This window comes from Mya arenaria, chromosome 5, assembly GCF_026914265.1.
Source record: "Mya arenaria isolate MELC-2E11 chromosome 5, ASM2691426v1".
NCBI lineage: Eukaryota > Metazoa > Mollusca > Bivalvia > Myida > Myidae > Mya > Mya arenaria.
The window spans coordinates 34,849,939-34,873,958 of record NC_069126.1 but is presented as its reverse complement, the minus strand read 5'-3'; the positions used below and the strand labels follow the sequence as shown (position 1 = coordinate 34,873,958).

At 33.5% G+C, this 24,020-nt stretch overlaps 1 long non-coding RNA gene across 1 annotated transcript; it reads right to left on the bottom strand.

Moving 5' to 3' along the window:
- Positions 1–23,007, bottom strand: LOC128236068 (uncharacterized). Its single transcript, XR_008261244.1, has 2 exons — positions 22,527–23,007; positions 1–1,830 (listed from the first exon to the last, which is right to left on the bottom strand). It is a non-coding gene; the product is annotated as an uncharacterized LOC128236068 (long non-coding RNA).
- Positions 23,008–24,020: the final 1,013 nt, after the last annotated feature.

The window sequence follows — 24,020 nt, the reverse complement described above, 5'->3', positions numbered from 1 at the left end:
TGATTTAGTTCAAACATATTTATTCAACTCACGGAAATTAAATAGATTCATACAATGAAAATTATGCAATGATAAAAATAACGATGACAAAACAAGCACGTTCCAATATAAATTGTCTTACATCAAGAAATATAAATACGATGCAAAACTAACGTCTATTTTGCACTATCACATAATTTGATAGTATATGTTCATGCATAAGTATATGCTTAAACAAACCCAATTAACACTCATACATAGCATTTAACATTACACTTTGAGTAAAAACACCCAATAACACTCATACATAGCATTACACATTACACTACAAGTAAAAACACCCAATAAACACTCAAACATAGCATTAAACATTACGCTTTGAGTAAAAACACCCAACACTCATACATAGCATCAAGCATTACGATTCGAGAAAACATACACAATAAACAACAATATTAGTGATGTAATGAATAAAAGACATAACTGTTTATTTATTTTCTCTGCTTGATTAGAATTTACTATAAACCCATATTACCTATACCGAGTAATGCATGTACACGTACATATTAAGAATCCAAGGAATTCGACCCCTTGACCGTTCACAAAACAAATCGGCACAAACTCAGTAATAAGACCACCCCGCTATTACGACCATTTCCTCAAAGTCCCACAGGTGGTCTGAATAGAGGGGTTTTACTGTACAATACAATCATAACATTATGTGCAAACAAATTGAATAAACATTCATAAATAACATTCAATACAATTTTTGCACTATGTGCCTTTTCCATCTTCTTTCAAAAGGAGATTCATTAATATGATGCAGCCTTTGAGTTATATACTAACATCTTTTATCACACATGCTTGCTTTCTAGACTTGGCAATTATCATGAATTAATGAGGTAGATATTATGGAGAGACATATATAAAGCTGCACGTATAACATTGCGTATGTTGACATCAGACAACGCCACAATGTACCTTTAGGTAGTGTCTGATATGAATGAACTATTTTGATTGATATATGGTGTACTTTAGTTGTAAGCTCCATTCAGCTATGCACATTTACTTTTTCAAAAATAGATGGAAGTCTTTCCCTCTGCCGCGTGTGAATGAATGAATGATATTAGATTCCTGGCATGGTATTATTGAAACACGATATATAAAACATAGTTGGTTCTGATTTTTCCATGTCATAATAAAGCTACACTCATTTCAAAAAACTGATAGCCGTCTGAAAAAACACTATTTTTACTGATTTCAACTGAAATGTCAGCAAGTGTATAACAATCACACATTTGTCTCATTTATAATTTAAAAACTCCAATTATGATTAATACATCCAACTGTTGTTCGTTCCTTTCCTAAGTTGCAAATGTCTCCGAAAGCGTAAGGAATAGATTACAGTCAGGTATTAACAAACATACATAGATAGATATGTCAGAGATCACATACTTGTTCTTGAAAAGGTACAGTTTTCACCATTAGCAAAATTACAAGGAATCATTTACTGAACAGAACAGTCATAAAACACTTTCAATAAGTTGAGCGTTTTTTCTTAGTCCTGCACATGCTGCTATCTCCGAAATCGTATAACACAGACACAGTTGTTATGTGGAGGATCTCCAAGATTGATGCATTCCCCATCCCCCACATCTCCGCACCCTACATCCACACAACCAATCCAGCCTACACTTTGACAATATTGACGTTTGGCGTATGTTAACGTCAACAGAACCGTCAACATTAGCACGATTACTACTAGAAAACGATAATCGAATCCCATGACTTCTTATTAATGTTCGTCCTACGTCACTATTCGACTGCTATCATATAGAGCACATGGTTGTTCTGAAAAAATAAAAATAAATGTTTTTATGTTAAAACTATAAAATTCTACAAAAAACAACAAGTGCATACTAATTGTTGAATTAATTAAACATGAGAGAGAGAGAGAGAGAGAGAGAGAGAGAGAGAGAGAGAGAGTTAAATACAATAGCAAACATTATCGCACAAATTTTACTGTTCGAAACTCAATATGAATACTAACACAATTGCATTAGATTGAACCGTATAAACTACAAGAACAAACCATGTAGAATAAACAATAGCGATATTGAAACCGCTTTAAAAACAAATCTTAAATTGACATAAACTTAGTGTTACATTTTCGTTGTTGTGATTTATTACTATATACGTAAATTAATCGAGCCAGTAATAAGGACGACCACAAAATTGAGAAATCCAAATTAATCTACTTCTTCCCATTTGTGTACTTCCAGCAGGTTTTAGATATAAATTCGTAATATAAAACTTTGGCTGCCTTCTTTGTTATTTTATTATTTATTTTATATTACTATTTGGCAAAAGCCCCTTAATTTAATCATCTTGTCGCATTACGGTTTTTCACAAGGTATATCTGCCAACCCGAGTAGAAGAAAGTTGGACGAAACACATGTTTGTTAAAGAAACTGTGTCAAACATGGTTTAATCATGAGATCACTAAAACAGGTACACCTTAATCGTTCTTTGTTAGAAACGCATAAATTATTAAGTTAAGGCGGAGACATACTGAGAAGTATGTGAGCACTTTTGCATTATCCACGCAGTTGATGAATGGATGCGAGACACCATTCATTGAATGGCAAATACGAGAGTGTTATTTTCTCTCATTCATCTAGTTTATGCAAAATAGCTTTTCATATTAAATGCAAAACAATTTATCACTGAACATTTTGACAGGCGCGACCGTATTTACTGGCCCAGTGACACACTAAGCCCAAACTGTCATTTCAATAGATGTATCAACGCCTTTGCCTCCTCACTTTGAAAAGAACGACAGTCGGTACGTTCAAAGGGAATATCTTATCGATATAAGTAAAACAAGTTATGAAAATGATCCTTTATATCAAATATAACATTTAATTTAAAATGCACTATTATTTTTTACAAATTGAGAAAGAGACTGACCATTTTTTGACAGCGAGTAGATTGACTAAACTTTTGAAAAAAGTATCTGAAAGAAATATTACTTTATTCATGTACCAGGATGTATGGCCATTGCTTCTATCTCTGTCACGTAACAGAGTTAAGTATAGAATGTGACGTAATACGTTATATTTAAGATATAATTAAGATTTAATTAAATGGATATGTGTCTACATACTGTATGTTAAGTAATGTAGGGCATATTTGATTTTCATTTGAATATGAAAGTGGTTGACAGCCGACCTGGTACAAATGTACAAAATGGTCATGTCAATTACAAAAACGTGTATTCCTTGGGTTGTAAAGCTGTCATATTCAGACCACAAATTAGTATAAGAGAGATGATTTTGGATGTAAAGAGACAGAGGGGTTAGGCAAGGCAAAGAGAGCGGCCTTGGGTCCTTAATGGACGGCAGTTAGAATGCGGGATTACCTTAAATGTCATGCTGTATTTAAAACTTATTATTATACTTAGAAAGAACGTGGAACAATAAAGAACTGACATTCGAACGGTTGTTGTTTAATAACTTAAAGACTTCCAACAAGTTAAGTGAACAGTAGCATTACGCGACATCTCACAAGTTTATTGATTATGAAACGTTTATTAAATGAAACCCGACATAAATTGGCTGAGGACATTTTGACCATTCGTAAAAGGTAATGTAAAGCAACACATTTCAATATTCTGCGTAATTGTCTAGAATTCCTTATTACCCTCAGTTCCTCATCAAAATGTATCTTAGATTCATCGGCTCTCTGTCAAATTCACATTTACGTTGCAATCTTCTGAACGTATTTAAGTTAAGTGATCTTTTAATTTGCAATAATTTAAACCGCATAAAACCACTTGTAACCCATTTTGTAACCCCGGGGCATTAATTCTTTAAACATGTCACGATTTCTATCAGCGGAACTCAAGTCAATACCTTATAAATTGCTTGTATAAAGAGATTTACACAGATAATTGAAAACAAAATGAAAACACAGCAGACCAATATTCAACAAATAATCCTTGATAACAGATATGTCTTTTAATATCACATGTAATTAAGTATATTCAGTTCGTCGTCTACGACATGACTTCAGTGTTTATTCATTCTTTCAGTGAAAAGCTATGATCCCTCATTATCTACTTATTTTAAACGTACTGCAGATCACGCGAGCAAACAAATTAAACACATCAAACATGCAAATCAACGACCACCAAACAATAAATTTGTTCTAGCAGGGACTTCGAAAATTGCGAAAACTTTAATCGACTACATGATTTTTTATTGCTATGTCACTTATCCATTCCTGTATTTATTTTGCCAAACATTTTGTTTTGCTTGAACACGTTGGTAAGTTATTGAAAAAAATATCGAATAGAAATGTATTTATATTTCCGAAGCAAAAAGATAAATACAGATACGAAATTAATCTTAACAATGCTTGTGATCTACTTCTCCACCAAATACGTTTTTCTGCTTTGAAATCCGTTTGAAAAAAATAAGGTTAAATCATTAAATAATTCTTTTTACCAATGGTTAACTTTGTATAGTATAGAATGTTTATTCTTAATAAAATCTTATGAACGTGTTTTATCGTAAACATGTTTACGAAATATCATGCATGCATCTATGAATTAATTCCTGTTCATAGTGAGTCTCATCATTTGTTTGTAATTTTATTTTGTATATGTTTCAAATGTTTAACATTCAAATAACTCTAGGGTGGAATTAAGGAATATATATATATATATATTTTTTTTTAATAAATCAGATTTAATTAAGAAATTAACATGCTATACTAAAGTAATAAATTCACATTTGATAAAAAGAAGGGTTTAAGGATTTATTCTTATTTTTAATGTTTGATGTGTATTTCATTTGTTTGGGCGGACTGCAGTACGTTTAAAATAAGCTGATAATGAGGGATCTTCCCATTTTCATAAACAATTTGAATAAACACTGAGTCATGTTACAGACGACGAACTGAATATACGTATTTACCTGTGATACATATACAACATATACGTCTTTTGCGTACAGCGAACAAAATAGTTCGGAAAAAAACACTTGGTGGTCGTTCAAATAAAGCAATTCCAAGAAAAAAAGAGAACAAGGGAAACAACTATATTAAACCTTTACGAACAAGAAAACACAAAACACACGTACATAATTAGGGCGTTTTTGAAATTTGTTTTTCGGTTTATTTTTTGTTTATGATTTAAATACCACAAAAGTAAACAGATACTCTTATTTCCTTATTTTCCCGTGTATTTCGGCAACCACTGACACGAACTATTTTCTTTACGTGAACTGGCTTGACCTAAACCCCGAGTTTAAATTGCGAATAAATTCTTCTGTTTGCAAATAACTTTAGCAAATGTGCTCGTCATTCAATTTTACGAATCACGTTCGCAATAAAGAGACAATACATTTGTATCGTCGGACAGTCAGTTTTAAATCTTCAAAACGTTTTCTTGTCGTTAGAAGTGAAAACGATTTAAACTGTTCAAATGAACGATGCATGAATGCCTTGTGTGATAATGAGCAAGTAGTTAGTTCCACACGATACGTTAACGAATAAACCAAAACGCTGACGTGTGCACAACGTTTTTTCTATTATGTGTAAATTCGATTGATACACAATAGAAGTTGCACTTGATACGAAGTTCATTGTAGTGGCAAAAAAACGATCACGAAATCATAATCAATCATGCAAAGCAGTATTTTTGAATAACTCGAGTTTTGTGGCGTATTTTTGTGCGTCCAGATTGAATCGATGCCACTCATGGTAGAACATAATTCGCTACAGTGGCATACCCCGGAAAAGGCCAGGTAACAATCCGTACACTGATCGCCGGCGCAGCGTTGCTATCGAGCGCTATACGACGACTCCAATGCAGCGGTATGTTAGTAAAAAAGTCAACTAGTTTCCAAGTGGATAGAATGTCTCTGCCTCGCCCATAGCGTTTTGCTTTGATTCCGAGCATTGCATAGAAAATCTCCATCTAAACGGACTGTTAAACCCGAGTTGACTTTCTGGTGAAGGGGCTCAACCTTTTCCGCACTTTTTCTAATGGTTAATCTATAGAATGTTTAACCAAAATCAAAATAGTTTGAATTGGTAAGGTCTTATGTGATCATATCGCATAGTGCTACACCTCCATAGTTCGCCTCTGATATAAAGCAGTTATCGGATGATTACTGTGATTTTATGTTTCGCCTGATTTACTTGTTTTGCGCGTTACCAACATAGCTTGATTACTGTAAACGGTAGCAAACGCAGAACTTTCTGAAGTTGCTTCATTTGAACTATCTAAACTGGATCATTTAAAACTTGAATCTAATTGATACTATCATAATGTAAGTATTTATTGATATGGATAGTGGTTGCATTCGACTACGACTGCGTATCTTCGTATCAATTCCACAGTTCACCGCATATTAACCGAACCACTGTAAAAAAGAGGCGAGCCCTGGACGTGGATCAAATCCGTGACCTCTTTGCTGGGAGACATCTTAACCAGTTGACCAATCACATAACAGTCAACAAACAATAACGCGGTAACGGACTTTTTATTTTAAGTACATACGAGCACATGAAACATATATTCAAAAATACATGACCTACTCTCTATTTTGCAGTTTTTTCCACAATATTTAATAACTCATTTCGGCATTAAAACCGTTTTAAGAAAGAGCCGTTTTGTTTCAATCTACACTTTATACATATATGTTCGTAAATAAGCTGTTGCATCATCGAGATCAGTTTTCGGTTGAATTTTTTTTTACCATTTAAAGGTAATTTCTCATATTTTCATAAAAAAGTGACAGGATGAATAGAATACTTTGATGGTGCCGCGGTATGAGAATGTGTACCTGGCTTGGCTTCAAAATTCATCTTTCCCCATCCACGGCACTTTCCAAGTATTCTCTATGTATTACCTTATTTATCCATGAACGTATTGAAATGAGTGAAATAAAAAAAAACTTCACTTGATTTGAATAAAAACATGGCGAAAAAGGATGTTATAGAAGATATATGGCTGAATGCAGTAATGGTCGACAATTTCCTTATCATATTTGATTGTTGAATTGCCAATATATTTGCCGTTCGAATACAAATTGAACTCTTATTATTTTTGTGACGCAAGCGCAAATTACTAATCACAAAAAAATCGTATTCAGTTAATGGAGTAGCCTGTTTAAATTAATGTTCAACATATCATTATTTTTCTTGACGACAACATAAGCTCCGATGCTGTCATGCATGAACGACACGCCCTTCGAAGAATTTCTTGAAGGAAAACAATACCACCAGAACGTTATTAGATAAAATACAGTTGAAAAAACTGATTTGAATGAAAATATAATTCATCTTATAATACAAAGACGAGTATTATATGTAAATGACCAGATATTCGTTCATGACATTGTGTAATAAATGAAACCGGCATTCATATTGCTTCAATTTATTACCCGTACACATTTCAGGGGTAGGGGAGAACAACAAAAAGTGTGTAAGGGGCGTTCATTGTCAGTAAACAAACATAAGTTCAACGATAATGTTAGTTATTTAGAGGTCAAAGTATACGCAGCTGTGCTGAGATTGAATGTTTCCTTACTTTGAGTATTTTCATATAAACTATGACCAATACATAAATTAAAGTTTTGTCCCCATACATCTACTTTAAATTATAGTCAAGGAAACATATCAAACGAATATATATTAATGACGATGATGCACTAGCACTATTTAAACATTTATATCAATTCATTCTACCGACCAGAAAAAGAAAACTATTTAAAGAACTCTCTCGGGCAAGACATTTTTTTCCAACAAAAGTTGATAATACACAATCAAGAAAATATATTAACTCATGTGCATTTCAATTCTAGATTATTTTCCCATTAATTCAAAAGGCATGTATTTAATTACCAAATTCCATCCCTCTTAATAAGTAAATTTAAAAATAATTGACATACCTTTGAAAGAATACAATTATGCTTAAATAACAAATTCCTTTTTAAGCTCCTTATGTTTCGAATGTTTCCACGACCATTAACGGTGATGCAAATGAGGCGGTTCAGTTTTAACACACGTGGGGGAATACGTGTAAATACATCATTCATAAACAAAGAGCGTATTTGAAAAACTTATTTTTTGTATCCTAAATATTAAAGAAAATGCAGATACAGTTTAATTTCTTAGTAGTTTTAAATAAAGTACAAAAAACGTTAATATTAAAACAGAATTTAAGATATTAAATGATATTCGATGTGTTTAAATAAATTGTTTCGTACTTAAAAGAAGGCAAACCTTATGATTATGGACCAGCTTTATAATGAGAATCTAATGTATTTCGAAAACAACTTAATATCGTAAACACGTTATTCTATTAAATGTATGCGTCAAGGATACAGTCCATTTATCCTTTATTTAAAAATGAATATTTTGAAATTTTATTTTGTTTATAACAAAATGCAACACGTATCATAACACGTTTTTCTTCAAAAAAGGAGAAACTGTTATTGTTTACAACTTCACATGCTTGCGGTCCGATTTGGGAACATCTGCTGGTTGGTTTATGATTTTCTGGTAAAAATAGAATTGAGTAGGTTATATTACATAGCATTTGCTTGATTCCATGTCATTAATATCGTTTTTTTTATTTAATCATAAACTATACATTCCATATTTGAGGGATATTTGATCATACGATGTTGACCTTTCGATACTTTCCTCCATTTTATATTTTGCTCAATAAATGATGAACCTTTGTATTCTTAGCACTCTCCAATTCAGTATTGAAATACTTTATGAGATGTTTAAGGGCCAGCGACATTTTAGTAAAATATGATAAAACAATCTGATGAAAGGGTCTAAGTTGGAGTTTCCAGATTGAAATTAAAAAAATAAAAAAAAAAAAATTACACACTCAACAAACATTTGAAAAATGCAACCTTTCTAAAAACTATAATTTCAGGTGTTCCAGTGACCATACCACTATGTAAGTTATATTTATGTCTTTCATGTTTTTGTTTATGAAATGTAGCTTACTCAAAATTATTATGTTTATACCGCCTCAGTTTATAACATACTGAATTATTTTTCCATATTCTTTATGAAATTAACAAAGGTAAGCGGCCATATACGATGGTTTCCGACATCTCGACATGTATCTCGACCTTTCGACATTCCGAATCATAGAACAAATAACACTTAAATAACATATTACAGCTTGTAACATTATGTTTGGGATCAGCAAATTCGTTCTGAAATCAATAAGTCATTTACGTACATGACATGTATATGTATGTGCATATGGCACGTTATAAGTCATTGACGACGCATTCTTAATATCTGAAACTTTTAAAAGTAAAACAACTGACATAGTATTGTAAGTAAAATACAATAGTTATCCATCGATTTAAATACCTGTTGAAAATAATATGAAATTGCTGGTATAAGTCTTCTTTCTTTTTAATTGCTATGTGAAAAGTATAGATGGATAGATAATGATGTTCCTTTACACCAAACCATAGCAATGGGCCTTTAAGGCTGTAAAACAACATCATCAACCACCAAGATGCATATCATATATTTTGATATAATTTGTACTTTTGCAGTATATGTATGGTCGGTTAAAACGATCATCCAAAGAGCTCACCATACAATTATTACAAATGCACCATCACATTGTTCTTATTAAATATGTACTTGAACTTATTTGAATCCGGAAAAAAGACCATTGGTATCCATAGAGCATACCAAACTGAGCATACCATAAATTCGTAACGATCATTATGTGCTTTGTCCATCGTGTTACAAACCATTCTAAGGAGAATTGATCATATCATGCATTCGTAGTTATTTCCGGACATTATATTGCACGTCACAGTTATAACGTTACATTCTATAGTTATTTAAAGAATGAATGTTTCCTTTAAGCCTCTATAACAACATGATCAATCACGAAAATGGCAAAACTGAATGCAACATTATATCAAGGCAAAAGTGTCAATGAGATTTGTTCATATCATGCCTTCTTAGTTATTTCCGGACATCATTAATCATACATAAAATATTGCATGTCACAGTTTTAACAATACGATAATACCGTTAACACTTTATAATTATATAAAGAAAGAACGCTTTTTATTTCCTTATATTGTACCTGTCATCGTTATTTGGCTTTGCGAGTTTTCGTTTTCGGAATTTGGTGAAGGTCTTCCCTTTAGTCGCTTGTGAATGAATTAATGATATATTATTTCCGGCACTGTGGCCTTGAACAACGATATGGAAAACATTTTTTGTTTTTCTTTTCCCCAGTCCTAATAGCTTATTTATCCCATTTATTATCTTAATAAATTCAATCAAAATAAATATAGCGCAATCAACTGCGTTCTTTTTCTATTCATCACTAACAACATTTTCAGAAATCGAATGTAACAGATTATTTACAGATTTTCCATGACTTTGTGAAGGTACTGTTATCAACATATTGTCAACAGATCAGTCTCATACGTAATGCGTTTATTCCAAGTCCTACATTTATTGGTATCTCCGAAATCGTATAACGCAGACACAATTGTTATGTGGAATATCTCCAAAATCGATGCATTCTCCTTCTCCCACATTTCCGCACCGTACATCCACGAGACCAATCCAGCCAACGCTTTGACAATTTTGACATTTGGCGCATGTTAACGTCAACAGAACCGTCAACAGTAGTAAAATTACCATTAGAAAACGATATCTGATTCTCATGACTTTTAGATATGGTTCGTCTGATGTTGCACTTCCAAGAGAGTGATGGTCATTGTGTGACTGTCAGGCAATAGTCATTGTGTCTGAATGTCTTCGGCGTTGAGTGTCCCTCGTCGAGTGTTTAGTTATGATCATTGTGTCTTTTGTCTTCGACGTTGAGTGTCCCTCTTCGAGTGTCTAGTTATGAACATTGTGTCTTTTGTCTCCGGCGTTGAGTGTCTCTCGTCGAGTGTCTAGATATGTTCATTGTGTCTGTTGTCTTCGGCGTTGTGTGTCTCTCGTCGAGTGTCTAGTTATGTTCATTGTGTCTGTTGTCTTCGGCGCTGTGTGTCTCGTCGAGTGTCAAGTTATGTTCATTATGTCTGTTGTCTTTGGCGTTGAGTGTCTCTCGTCGAGTGTCTAGTTATGTTCATTGTGTCTGTTGTCTTCGGCGTTGTGTGTCTCTCGTCGAGTGTCTAATTATGTTCATTGTGTCTGTTGTCTTTGGCGTTGAGTGTATCTCGTCGAGTGTCTAGTTATGGTCATAGTGTCTGTTGTCCGTGGCGTTTTCGAGTTTCTGTCAGGCAATGCGTATTGTGCCTGTGACAGCCAATTGTAATCATAATTGTAAGCCAGACTCTCCCCTGTAGCTTTCCGTCAGTTATCGATGATACGGAATGTTTTAATAATGCTTTTTAATTTGTTATACCTTTTCAATTAAACTTGTATCTAAATCGCTTTTTAATCTGTTATACTACTTGATTGTATTTTCGCTTATCATTGTATTTTAGTTCTGACAGGGTATAAATTCCGCAAGTAAATGCTGGAATATTATTTTGAAATTATAGTGAGAAAGTTCGACTAAATACACGTATTTTAAGATCATTAACTGTTAATTGTATGGATTTAATCATACATAAGATCACACCTAAATATGTTTTAATCAAAAGCCGATTAAGGCTGTACGTAGATAGACCGAGAAAATAGCGGACACCTTTTCATATCATTCATTTAATGAATAGTCGCGTGACATCGCAAATGCATTTATTAAATCTTGATCATTTACGAGACCGTCATTTCCTCCTATTCATAAAATTTATGCAAATAAGCATTCATACTGCTAACCATATATCACTGAACATTTCAGTTTAACAGTCTACAGCCGTGTTTATTGGCCTAGTGAAACAACAAGCCTTTAACTGCATTTCAATTGATATCTTTATGCATTTGCTACTTAGCATTAATAGGAACGTCATATGAAAATATCTACAACAAACCGATGTAATTGACTTTTAGTCAGAAATTTTGAGTTAAATCTTAAAGACTCGGAAGGGCGGACAAAGCGAAGCGAGCGAGCCATTTTACAAAATATGTGCTGACTTGAATTAGAACCTGTTCCAGCAGGTGGAGAAACAAATCATGGCGTCGGGTCTGTCCAGTTGTAACACCTCATTTTTTAACACTTATTTGGGGCCGATAGGCGATCCCATTAACTGTTAAAGTAGGTTGTATTCTTAAGTATAAATAATCATGAAGGTGATACAAAGTTTTACCAAATTTTGTTGTAGCAATGTTTTATTTATATATTGAAAAACTGCGTTGCACACATGAAAAAGCTCGATGAAATAAATTTTAAACGCAATATTAAAATACCTCGATGCCTTGATGTTTCGGGGAGGCTTATATTTTTAAGTATGTAATATTTGATAACAATTGATAAATGAGAGGTTATGTGCATATAAACTATTTTAAACCCCCCAGTGAACTCGTGTCCCAGTTAACTGTGTTTCAATAACTGTTACAAGGCGGTTTTCCCATCAATCATTGATACAAGTTTTTTGATGCTTGTGAGGTTTACTGAACAGAACAGAACAGAAAGATGATTTATTTGGATTTAAACATATTGTTTCTCATCCATACAAATAATTATAACACAAAAGGTTGGTAAATAAATACAAATAATACAGAAACAAAACATATTAATACAAACAAGTGTAATTAAAGGATAGTATTTATAAGCGAATTTCTTATTTCATTAGCTTTGCTTATATATGTACAACATCGATTTAACACCGATCTTTTATTTGATGAAAACAACTCAATCAATTTCTACATACTCATACTCGGGTTTCTATTGTAATACTTGCTTATATAACGTTTCCTACTGTCTTTGTAACAATCACATTTTAAAATAAAATGAAACTCATCTTCAATGTCTCTTAAAGCATTAACACATAATAAGCATAGTCTATCTTCTCTATTGACACGGTGCGGTCCATATCGTCCGGTTTCCACACGTAATTTGTGACCAGATACACGCATTCTCGTTAAACAGCTATGCAGTGATTTGTTTGTAATAGTATCCAGATATTGTTCGTATTCAAGTTTATGTTTTACTTATGGTGATTGTACGTTTTGTTTCTCAGTCAATCTCACTTGGGCACTTAACTTTTGCTTAGAAAAAAAGTTGAAAATCATGAACGAAAACAACACAATCAAACCTGGAAAAAATAATTACCACATATAAACACAAGAGCGTAATAAGTAGAGTACTTTTGCAAACTTGTTTTTCCTTATTTTATTATCATCTAAATCTCTTTTTGCAATGTCTTTCGGCAGTTGATAATCAGGGTATGAGGACTACTGGGTCTGCCCTCGTATCTTTAGTTACTACTACAAAGAGTTCGTGTTTTGTGACGTATGGTATATGCGACCGGGTTGTATCGATGTAATTACTCATACATCTATTGTATGGCTATGTTCGCTACAAAAACACACGCCTGAATAGGCCGGGTTAAAACCCCAGTTCATACAAGCCACTCGTTGAAGAAATTCTCTGGACGTACGCCCAATTACCGATAATACGACAAACAAATCACTTTTTATATGATAAGCCAACATAATGCTAGCGAAAGAAGAAATCCATTAGACTACACATCTAAGTAGCCATTTTAAGAACATCCGATGCTCTATTTAATTCTGCTTCATGTGAAGTTTGGTTTAAAAAATGTTAGTGTTGCCGCATTTGTGTGGTTGAATCCTGTTTTCAAATAACCAACCTAACAATAATACCAACAGTGGCATCATGTACTTATACAAGCAAAATCAAAATGTAAAACCTTACTGCTTCCACGAATACAATGTAAATTGCTTTGCTCTTTACTATTTTCAAACGAGTCTGTAGGAATCAAACGGATTAAGTACGGAAATCAAGCATTGAGTGGTTAAAGCTTTGGCCAATACGGACATCAAGCATCTGGATTGATTTAACGATAGGATAATACAAAGTCAATTAATTTTATATAAAAGTTTAAAGGATTAGGTTTTTAAAATAATTATCAATAAAGTGATTTCTAAATGACCCAGATAGTTGTTGCGGCTCCGGCCTCGGACCAATACGACATCCTCACACTTAAACAAAGACACTATAAAATAATGCGTTGGGAACAACTTGGACAAATCAAGCTGGAATACTGGTGTCTTTCATGAGAAGCCAAGTGAACAAGTCATAGAAGTGGTTCAAAGCGATGATTGCTTGGGTGAGGGTCGGAAACTTACATCATTTGACCACTCTCACCTATATGTCAACACACACTAAAAAAGCCGCATATCAACACCTCTAGTTTGCACTGAGACACAGGTCAGGGACGGTAAAAATATATCACTTTTCCTGACTTTCACTGTCACATATGCCTTGAAATAGTCAATAACGAAATAACAACATACAACAATATAATGTCGATCAAGTTGTAAAATGACTGATTTTTATACATTGAGTACTTTTATAAACAAACGTGGCAAAGAAAGTGGCTGTATTTAAAGTAGATAGTTAAAATCATGAATTTTAACTTCAATATTGATTTACATTTAACTTGTCGTATTAAATGGTTGAATGGCCCATATATTTGCCGTTCGAATACAAGTTTAAACGTTATAAATTGTCTAATCATTGTGACGTAAGCGCCAGATTACATTTCAAAAATTGTAACTATTCGTGTTCAGTTGTGGGAGTAGTCTTCAATTGTTTAATTAATGTCTGTAAGGGGTCTGCTGTGTCACTTAATACAAAAGCAACCATGGTATCTTTCATTTGGAATCTTGATGAAAATAAAAGGTGTCTTGTTGTGAGCTTGAACATTATAATTTTATAACTACTTTCGAATTAACAATACACGATACGTTTTTAACCGAAGTATCACCAGTGCATGAATCTTAGTAAGTTGGTTAGGACACAAAATGCCTAAAATTTAGGTACCACTTAAAGACGATGAAATGTCAAGGAAATATGTTCGGTATCTATAAAGAAGATAAAATAAATAAACATGATGAACATTTACAAAAATATATAAATTAATTATTACGACAAAAATAAAGGAATCATTGAAAGAACCCTTAAAGGCAACAATAGGTGACTTAGAAAACCGGAGTTCACATATGCAGACAATATATTACTTCGTGCGTATTTAAACAAAAAAGCAAGTGATAAAACGTCGCTTCGGCTTTATAATGTTCCCAATACATTAAAAGTCATTACTTCTATTCGTAAATTAGTCTTAAACCTTTAATTAGTAAATGTACGCAAAAAGTTGACATACCTTTGAAAGAGTATATATTTTAATAGTAAATTCCCAATTTTTGCCCCTGATATTTCGAATGTTTTCACGACCGCTTATGGTGATGCAATACATATGGCGGCTAAGTTTTGACACACGTGGGGAATACGTTTCATAACCAGCTAGCGTATTTGAGATTGTTATTATTTGTTTCGTAAATATCAAGGAAACTGCAGTTTAATTTAAAATATTGATAGTAAGTAATAAAAGTATGAACAACTTTAAAAAACAACAAAGAATAAGGTATTAGTATCTTAAAATATACTTTTTCGTAGAAGCCTCTAAGGGCCAGCTTTCAAAAAAAAAAATCCCTTTAAAATGTTATGCATTTCGAAAACTGTTCAATATTGTACACACGTCATTATATTAAATGTTTTCAAAATATATGTGACCAAGTTCATATTTACTTCCGGTACAGTTCATTTGAACTTTTATCAAAAACGAATATTTCGAAATTCTAAACGCAAAACTGATTATAATATGCCTTTCAAAACATGTTATTGTTTACAATTGACATGCCTGCGGTTCAATTAACAGTCATTTTGTGGATGTTATGTGATTTGCTTATAATAATTATAATCAAAAACAATTATGGCTGCCTGTTTGCTAATTGTTTGAAGCAGTAATGACGCCAGTCATTTCATTAGAATGACTGCAACCCAAAGCCACATTTAAACGGCCAAACTGAGCACACATAAAACCGTGTGTTGTTGACTGTAACCACGCCTCAACGTTTTTTCTATGAATTAAACATGGATATCCAATCACGTGCTACAATTGTCAGGTCGGCCAAGAAACTATTACAACTTATCGAGAGTTTGACGAGTGTTTTAGTAAGTGCAAGTCATGCTTAATTAAAAATACACCTACATGTGATGAATTAACTATTTGATTGACAAATGGCGGCTGGTCAATTCATGTCACATAATTAAAATCCTTTTTTGGTCTCTTTGTCTTTCCGTAAGACGAAGGTAAAAAGGCTGGGGTGTCAAGCTTATCGTATATCGAACGTACAAACTATTTTTGTGTGTGAATGAATAACATAACCCACACGAAGAATAAAATAAATAAAGTGCCCTAAGACGCCCACTTGCTATTGAGGTGCTCTGACAAATGGTATTTAAAGTGCACGCCTGTACTAAACAACCCCAGGTCATCCCACCGGCCAGACAGCAACAGATGTTCGAATACATGCTGTTCGAATGTCATACTCTGTCTTGTATATATCATCCCAGCGCTAAATTTTAAACTTTTTTTGAGTCCATGAATTTAATCCATTGCATTGTTTTGAGAATAAAGTAAAAAGACAACAATTAACTTTGTCAGCATTTGTGCGAATAATTTCGCATTAAAAGTCAACTGTATAGACCGCAAACGTAAGCGCGCGATTTCCGTGAACTCAGTAAAATCATAAACCAGATAAATCATATTTTAATGTCAACAAATTGCTATTTGTCAAACTATGGTTAAATCATAATATAGTTTCTTAAATTTAATTAATCAAATGGACTTGACATAACTTGAAGACTTTAACGACTAGTTACATGTACTATCTGCAATTTTCTGACGTGTATGCTTCAGTAATTTTGAATTTGTTAAAATCTGATCGACTTTTAAATGTTATGATGTGAATCTTTATAACAAGTGTTCAAATAATTATTCGTTTGAAAAACTACAATTACATAAATAATATAAATTTCCACTACTGCAAAAATTGGCTCGTTCCAAGACAAAAAATGTGTCAAAACGTTCAATCTGTGAGAGTGCAGCTTTAATATTGATTGTGTAATACGGGTCCGTGGCTGATGGATTGTGTGGATTGATGCCTTTATGACTGTTGTCTGTGGCTTTGCGTGTCTCTCGTCGATTGTCTGTCTAATTATGGCATTTGTGTCTGCTGTCTGTGGCTTTGAGTGTCTCTCGTCAATTGTCTGTCTGATTATGGCATTTGTGTCTGTTGTCTGTGGCTTTGAGTGTCTCTCGTCGATTGTCTGTCTGATTATGGCATTGGTGTATGTTGTCTGTGGCGTTGAGTGTCTCTCGGCGATTGTCTGTCTGATTATGGTATTTGTGTCTGTTGTCTGTGGCGTTGAGTGTCTCTCGTCGAGTGGCTGTCAGGCAATGTGCATTGTGTCTGTTGTCTGTGGCGTTGAGTGTCTCTCGTAGAGTGGTTTTCAGGCAATGTGCATTGTGTCTGTTGTCTGTGGCGTTGAGTGTCTCTCGTCGAATGGCTGTCAGATTATGGTATTTGTGTATATTGTCTGTGGCTTTGAATGTCTCTCGTCGAGTGGTTGTCAGGCATTGTACATTGTGTCTGTTGTCTGAGGCTTTGAGTGTCTCTCGTCGACTGTCTGTCTGGTATTTGTGTCTGTTGTCTCTGGCGTTGAGTGTCTCTCGTCGAGTGGCTGTCAGGCAATGTGCATTGTGTCTGTAGTATATGGCGTCGAGTGTCTCTCGTCGATTGTCTGTCTGAATATGGTATTTGTGTCTGTTGTCTGTTGCATTGAGTGTCTCTCGTCGAGTGGCTATCATGCAATGTGCATTGTGTCTGCTCTCTGTGGCGTTGAGTTTCTCCCTTTGAGCTTATGTCAGGAAATAAATATTTTTTCCTGTGACAGCCCATTGTCAAAAGATTTGTTTTCAAGACTTTCCACTGTAGTATCCCTTCCATGATCATGAAATATTTTGATAACATTTGTTTAATTTTTTTCCTAATATTATTCTAATTCAATGGCACGGATGTCAATTTGTTTAACTCTGTTATTCCTCATCTCATTGTTTTACAGTTTTGACCTGGTATAACTGCTGCGAATATATGCTGGAGTTGCAATATTATTTTGGAAAGGAGAAAGTCAGACGAAATAGACATTTTTTTAAGTTGAATATATGGGTTTAATCAGAAAAAGTTAAAAATAATGGTTTAGTCTATTTGTTTCTTTATTAAAAGCTTATCAAGGTTGTGTGTAGATAAACCGAGAAATTAGCGAACACTTTTCCGTATCCATTCATTTAATTAATAGTCGTGTGACGTCGTGGATGCATTCATTAAACTCAATGTCGAATACTGACGAGACCGTTATTTCCTCTCATTCATTAAACTTACGCAAAATAGCATTCATACTGCGAATGATTTATCACTGAACATTTCAGTTAAACAGTCTGCGACCGTATTTACTGGCCCAGTGACATATCAAGCCTTAACCTGCATTTCAATTGATATATCTATGCATTTGCCATTTAGCTTTGAGCAGAACGTCAGTCGTTGCTATCAAAATACCTTCAACCTAATTAAAATAAATCTTAATCAACCTTCTTGTAATAAATTTTAATGATTAAGAAGGCATGAACAGACAAAGCGAGCCATTAAGATTTTACACAATAAGTGCTGACTTAGATTAAAACGTGTTTTCAGCAGGTGGTGAACCAAATGATGGCGCCCCGTCTGTCCAGTTAAATCACTACACTTGTTAACGTTTATTGAAGGTCGATATGCGATCTGATTTGCTGTTAATGTTGGTTGTAATGTAAAATATCATAAGTCATGAAAGTAATACTTTTCAGATTTTTGTTGTATCAAAGGTATTTTTGTATTTTGTAAAATTGCCAATTTCGATGCACATTTAAATAAAACATTAAAAAAAAAAAAATATAGATCAAAGTTAAACGCATTATTAAGATACTTCGGGGAAGCTTATATTTTTAATAATTTAATTATTAATAAATGCTTAGACAAGTGTGAAATTATGTGTTTATAAAGTATTTTAAACTCCAAGTGAACTCGTGTTCAAGTTTTTTGTGTTTTAGTAAACATTAAAAGGCGTTATTCCCATTCATTATTCGTAAAGCTATGTTGATGCATGTGTGGTCTTTTCGCGGTCTCTCATTCAGTGTTACTTGGGCCCTTATCTTTGTTGGCCTCTAAAAGGGTTTATAGTTGAAATGTTGACTTCTGGGTTTGTTCATGCAGTGTTCATTGTATTGTTATAGTTTAATATTTTCTTCTTCATATGGACGTTACTAAAATCAATGGTAAACAGTCGACATAACAATTGTTATTTAAAATGCACAAAAACAGTTCAGACATAAATTATTGCACGTACTTAATTATGTTTACCTCAGAACCTACGTCTTTTGAGTAAAAATCTACAAAAACACTAGTCAGGCGTTTGTTATTTATTCATGACGTAAAGTAAGAAAAAAGAAAACAACAATATCAAACTCCGCAAAATTCAATACCACCAGCCGAACACAAACCGTAATAGTTAGCGCGTTTTCGCGATATTGTTTTTCTTTTTATGATCACATAATCTAAATCAAATTATTTCATTTCTTTTTGCAATGTTATTCTGCCGTTAAAAGATTTTTAGTTTCAGTTGCAAATACATTTTCTTAAAATATCGTGTTTTACGTATTTGTCTATGGGCCAAAATTCTATCAATGGCATTACTCATACATGAATGGTATGGCTTTATTTGCTACATACATTTGCAATGGCATACACCTGAGTAAGCCAGGCTACAATCCAAATTCCGAGGAGCCAATCGTTTAAAGGTGCTGTACTCCATATGATAAAATAGCGAAAAAAAGAGAAAATTGTCGAAAACTGACATAAACTTGGCATCGATGTGTACAATGTATTGAAACTTACAAACTGAAGTACCACAAAGTTTACAATTTATTTTAGTTTAGCAGTTATTTCGTATTTTTCCATTCAAAAAAGATTACTGGGTATGTCTACCAGGTAGAATTCATTCCTTATGCGTGATTGGCTAGTCGGTGTTATCACGTGATATTACCGAGGTAAGTGTATAGCTAAATTATGTCACCAAAGTAGAGTGAGCCTTCGTAGCTCAGTGGATACGACGCTAGACTGCAATTTTGGCGTCACGGGTTCGAACCCGGTCTCCGACACAATTTTTTTTTTTAACTTTTTGGTACTTTTTTACAATTATGATATCAAAGCGTAACACATTTTATTAGATAATTGTCCTGAGATTTGTTACAGAAAAAAACTTTTTTTCGTGCCAATCTGGTGTACAGTCCCTTTAAGACCATTTTACGTACGCCGCCGAGTGCCGGATATAGCGGCACTAAATGACCGGCATAATCCGTGTGTTTGATCGGCCTACACGGCACTAGGTGAGATTGTACTTAATCAAATCAAGACTTTGATCAGTAGGATAGGCTAGAACGCTTGGCCAATACGGACATTAAGCATTTGGAATGGTTTAAAGCTAGGTAAAAATCAAGTAAGGGAGTTTTGAACTAAAACTACAGATGGTAACTAAAAAGGATTAGTTATTCAAAATGTGAAAATTTAAGATAATCAAAAAAGTGATTTTCTTATTGACCCGGTTTTCCGGCGGCTCAGGCTTCGGACTAGTACGTTATTCCCCCGAATTTAAACAAAGCCACTATAAATTTATGCTTTTAGAACTACTAGGACAAATCAAGCTGAACAAAAAAACCCAGATCGATCACTCACGAGTCCGTTTTCTGGGTAGAAACAAGTACTGTTGTACATTTTGAGAGGAAAAGAGACCGATTCTCAGATGTACATCGAACCAATGCTTTCTTGGATGAGAGGCGAACACCTTATCCATTTCGCTTCTCTCAACACTCCATTGGGGTCTTGTTGAATGGTATACGGGTCAAAAGTCTAAGCAAAGAAGACCAAAACGTGAAACAAGTCAGTTTAGTAAATAGTATTTTTCTTAGCTCGATTGTGAAGACAACTTAAATCTGATATTATTTACTCTTAAATCCCTTTCTCCAAGAGGCGGACACCTATACCATTTTACCACTCACACCTGTCAACATACACTATTCACATCGCATATTCTGGGGGCAAATGCCCTGAAAGATACATGTCGGTAAACGTATCGGTCAGGGATGGTAAACATATATTTTGATATAATAATATACATAAAAATATACATAATGTCATCTAAAAATATTAGTATGTATATAATTTGATGGACATTCCTGACTGATAATGTCACATATACCTTGAAATAGTCAATATCGAAATAACAACATACTAGAATATATTGTCGATCAATGTGTGAAATGCCTGATTATTATACATTGAACAGTAGAATGTATATAATAAGATAAATATTATTCTCACTTGTGTTGACTTTAACTGTCACATATGCATTGGACTAGTCAAGAACGAAATAACAACATACTATAATATATTGTAAATCAAGGTACAATATGTTTGTTAGTGAATTGAACTCGTTTTACAAACGTGACAAAAAAGTGGTTTCTTTAAAAAATGTTTAAATTATGATTTTCAAGTTTGATATTTATCAACCTTTTAATCGCCGTGTATTCTTATTGAAATGTCGTAATATTTGCCGTTCGAATACAAATTGAAACGAAATAGTTTGCCTCACCAATGCGACGTGAGTGCCAGATTCATCATACAATGTAATTATTTGGATTCAGTAATGGGACTAGTCATTATTATTTAATGTTCATCTTATGAATGTATTCTCACGACGAAAACAACGCCCCCGTTATTTTGATGCATTTAGCAAATGTCATTCACATAAATTTTGGAGGAAAAACAACAACAATCCTAACAACATTACGATCTTAAATGAAGAAGCGATAATGTAAATAAACAAATATTGAATGAAAATATATTTCACCTTTATATACGAAGACGAAAACTATATGTACAATGACATAGATGCATAAACTGCAAAACCTTGAATATAAAATCTACATCTGTATTGCTTCAACTTAATATGCATACAGATTTTGATATTTCTAATTAACAGCCTGCTGGGTCAGTAAACAAAAAAAAATCGATCATTTAATCATTCATTTGGAGATCTTTATGGAAATTAAACGTTTGCCCTTCTGTGATTGGCTTAAATGCTTAAAAACTATAAATACTTTCAAATAATCACATATTAATTAAATTTAATTTTCACTCCCATACAATAGTCAAAGTAGATTGCACCAGTCAATCATGACACTAAATGCCTAAAAGATAGGAAACTCTATAATGGAGACTAAATCACTAAAAACACGTTCTTAATGCAGGCGATATATAACTTTGTGTGCATTAAAACAAGAAAGAAAATAGATAAAGTATAGCTTCATCTTTATAATGTTCCCATGCATTAACATTCATTACTTTAATAAATAAATTATTATAGAACTTCAGTTAATATACTAAAATAGTTGACATACCTTTGAAAGAATATCTGTTTTAATAATAAGTTCCTTTATTTTCTCCTGGTGTTTGGAATGTTTCCTCGACCGTTAATGATGATGCAATACATGTGGCGGCTCATGTTTGACGCATGTGGTGAACACGTTCATACACATACTATTCATAAACAACTAGCTTATTTTCTGCTTGTATCTTAAATACAGAACAAAGAATAATACATTTTTAAAATATATTTATTGTTTCGTAGAAACCTCTAAGGGTCAGTTTTCAAAAATGTAATACATTTAGAAAATTACAGTTCAATATAGTACACACTGCATAATATCCAATGTTTTCAAAAATATTTGTGACCGAGTTCTTACTAACTTCCTGAACAGTTCATTTGTACTTGTTTTATACACGGATATTTCGAAATTCCAAACGCAAAACTTATCATAATATATCTTTAAAAACATGTTATTGTTTACAACTGGCATGCTTGCGGTTGAATTAACGGTCATTTTATCGATGGTTTGTGATTTGCTGAAAACAAACTATTAACAAGTATTATGGCTGCCTGTTTGGTAATTGTTTGAACCAGTAATGACTGCAAACCAACTGACCACATACAATCGTGCGTTGTTGACTGTAGCCACACCGCAACGTTTGTCTCTGATTTAACACGATTATCAAATCATGTGCTTCCAATTACAAGTCGCCGAAACAACCACATCAACTTGTTGAGGTTGTTTCCGAGGATTTGGATAATGCAAGACATGCGCTATTTTTTATTACAAGTTTACCAGTTGGGGAATTAATTATTTGATTGACAACTGGCGGATTGTAAATTTTAGTCCAACAAAATCCTTTTATTGATAACCTAATTTGTCAGTAAGAAGTATGAAATTGGGTGGGTGTCTAGCTGATCGTATGTCGAATATCTAAACTGTGTGTATGTGTGTGTGCGTGTGTGCGTGCGTGCGTGCGTGTGTGTGTGAACGTAAAACATAAACCAGTTGAAAAAACCCTACTATTTTATTGCACTAAATCACCCCCACTCACTATTAAGGTGCACTGACCTATGGCATTTAAAAGCTTGTACTGAATTGCCCCGGGTCATCCGACCGGCGAAACATCACCAAATGTTTGAATACATGCGGTTGAATGTTATACCGCCTTTGTACCATCCCAGCATTAAAAAGTACTTTTCATATGTAACTTAAGCTGTTTTGAGTCCTTAGATATTTACCTTTTGCATAGTAATCAGGATACGTATTTTGATAAGACTAAGGATGGGTCCTGGAGTTTAAAGATTGTTCCTGGTTGTATAGAGCTACTTCTTTGAAAAACGATTTAATTTTGTGTGGATAGGAGCGGCTCATTTTCCATTTAAAGGCAATAATATGGATACCGAATAATAACACAGTTTTTCCGTGAAATCGGTAATATCATACACCAAAATAATTAAATTTTGACGTCAATATCTTTTTATTTGTCAAATTATGGTAATATGATATATGGTTTTTAAATTA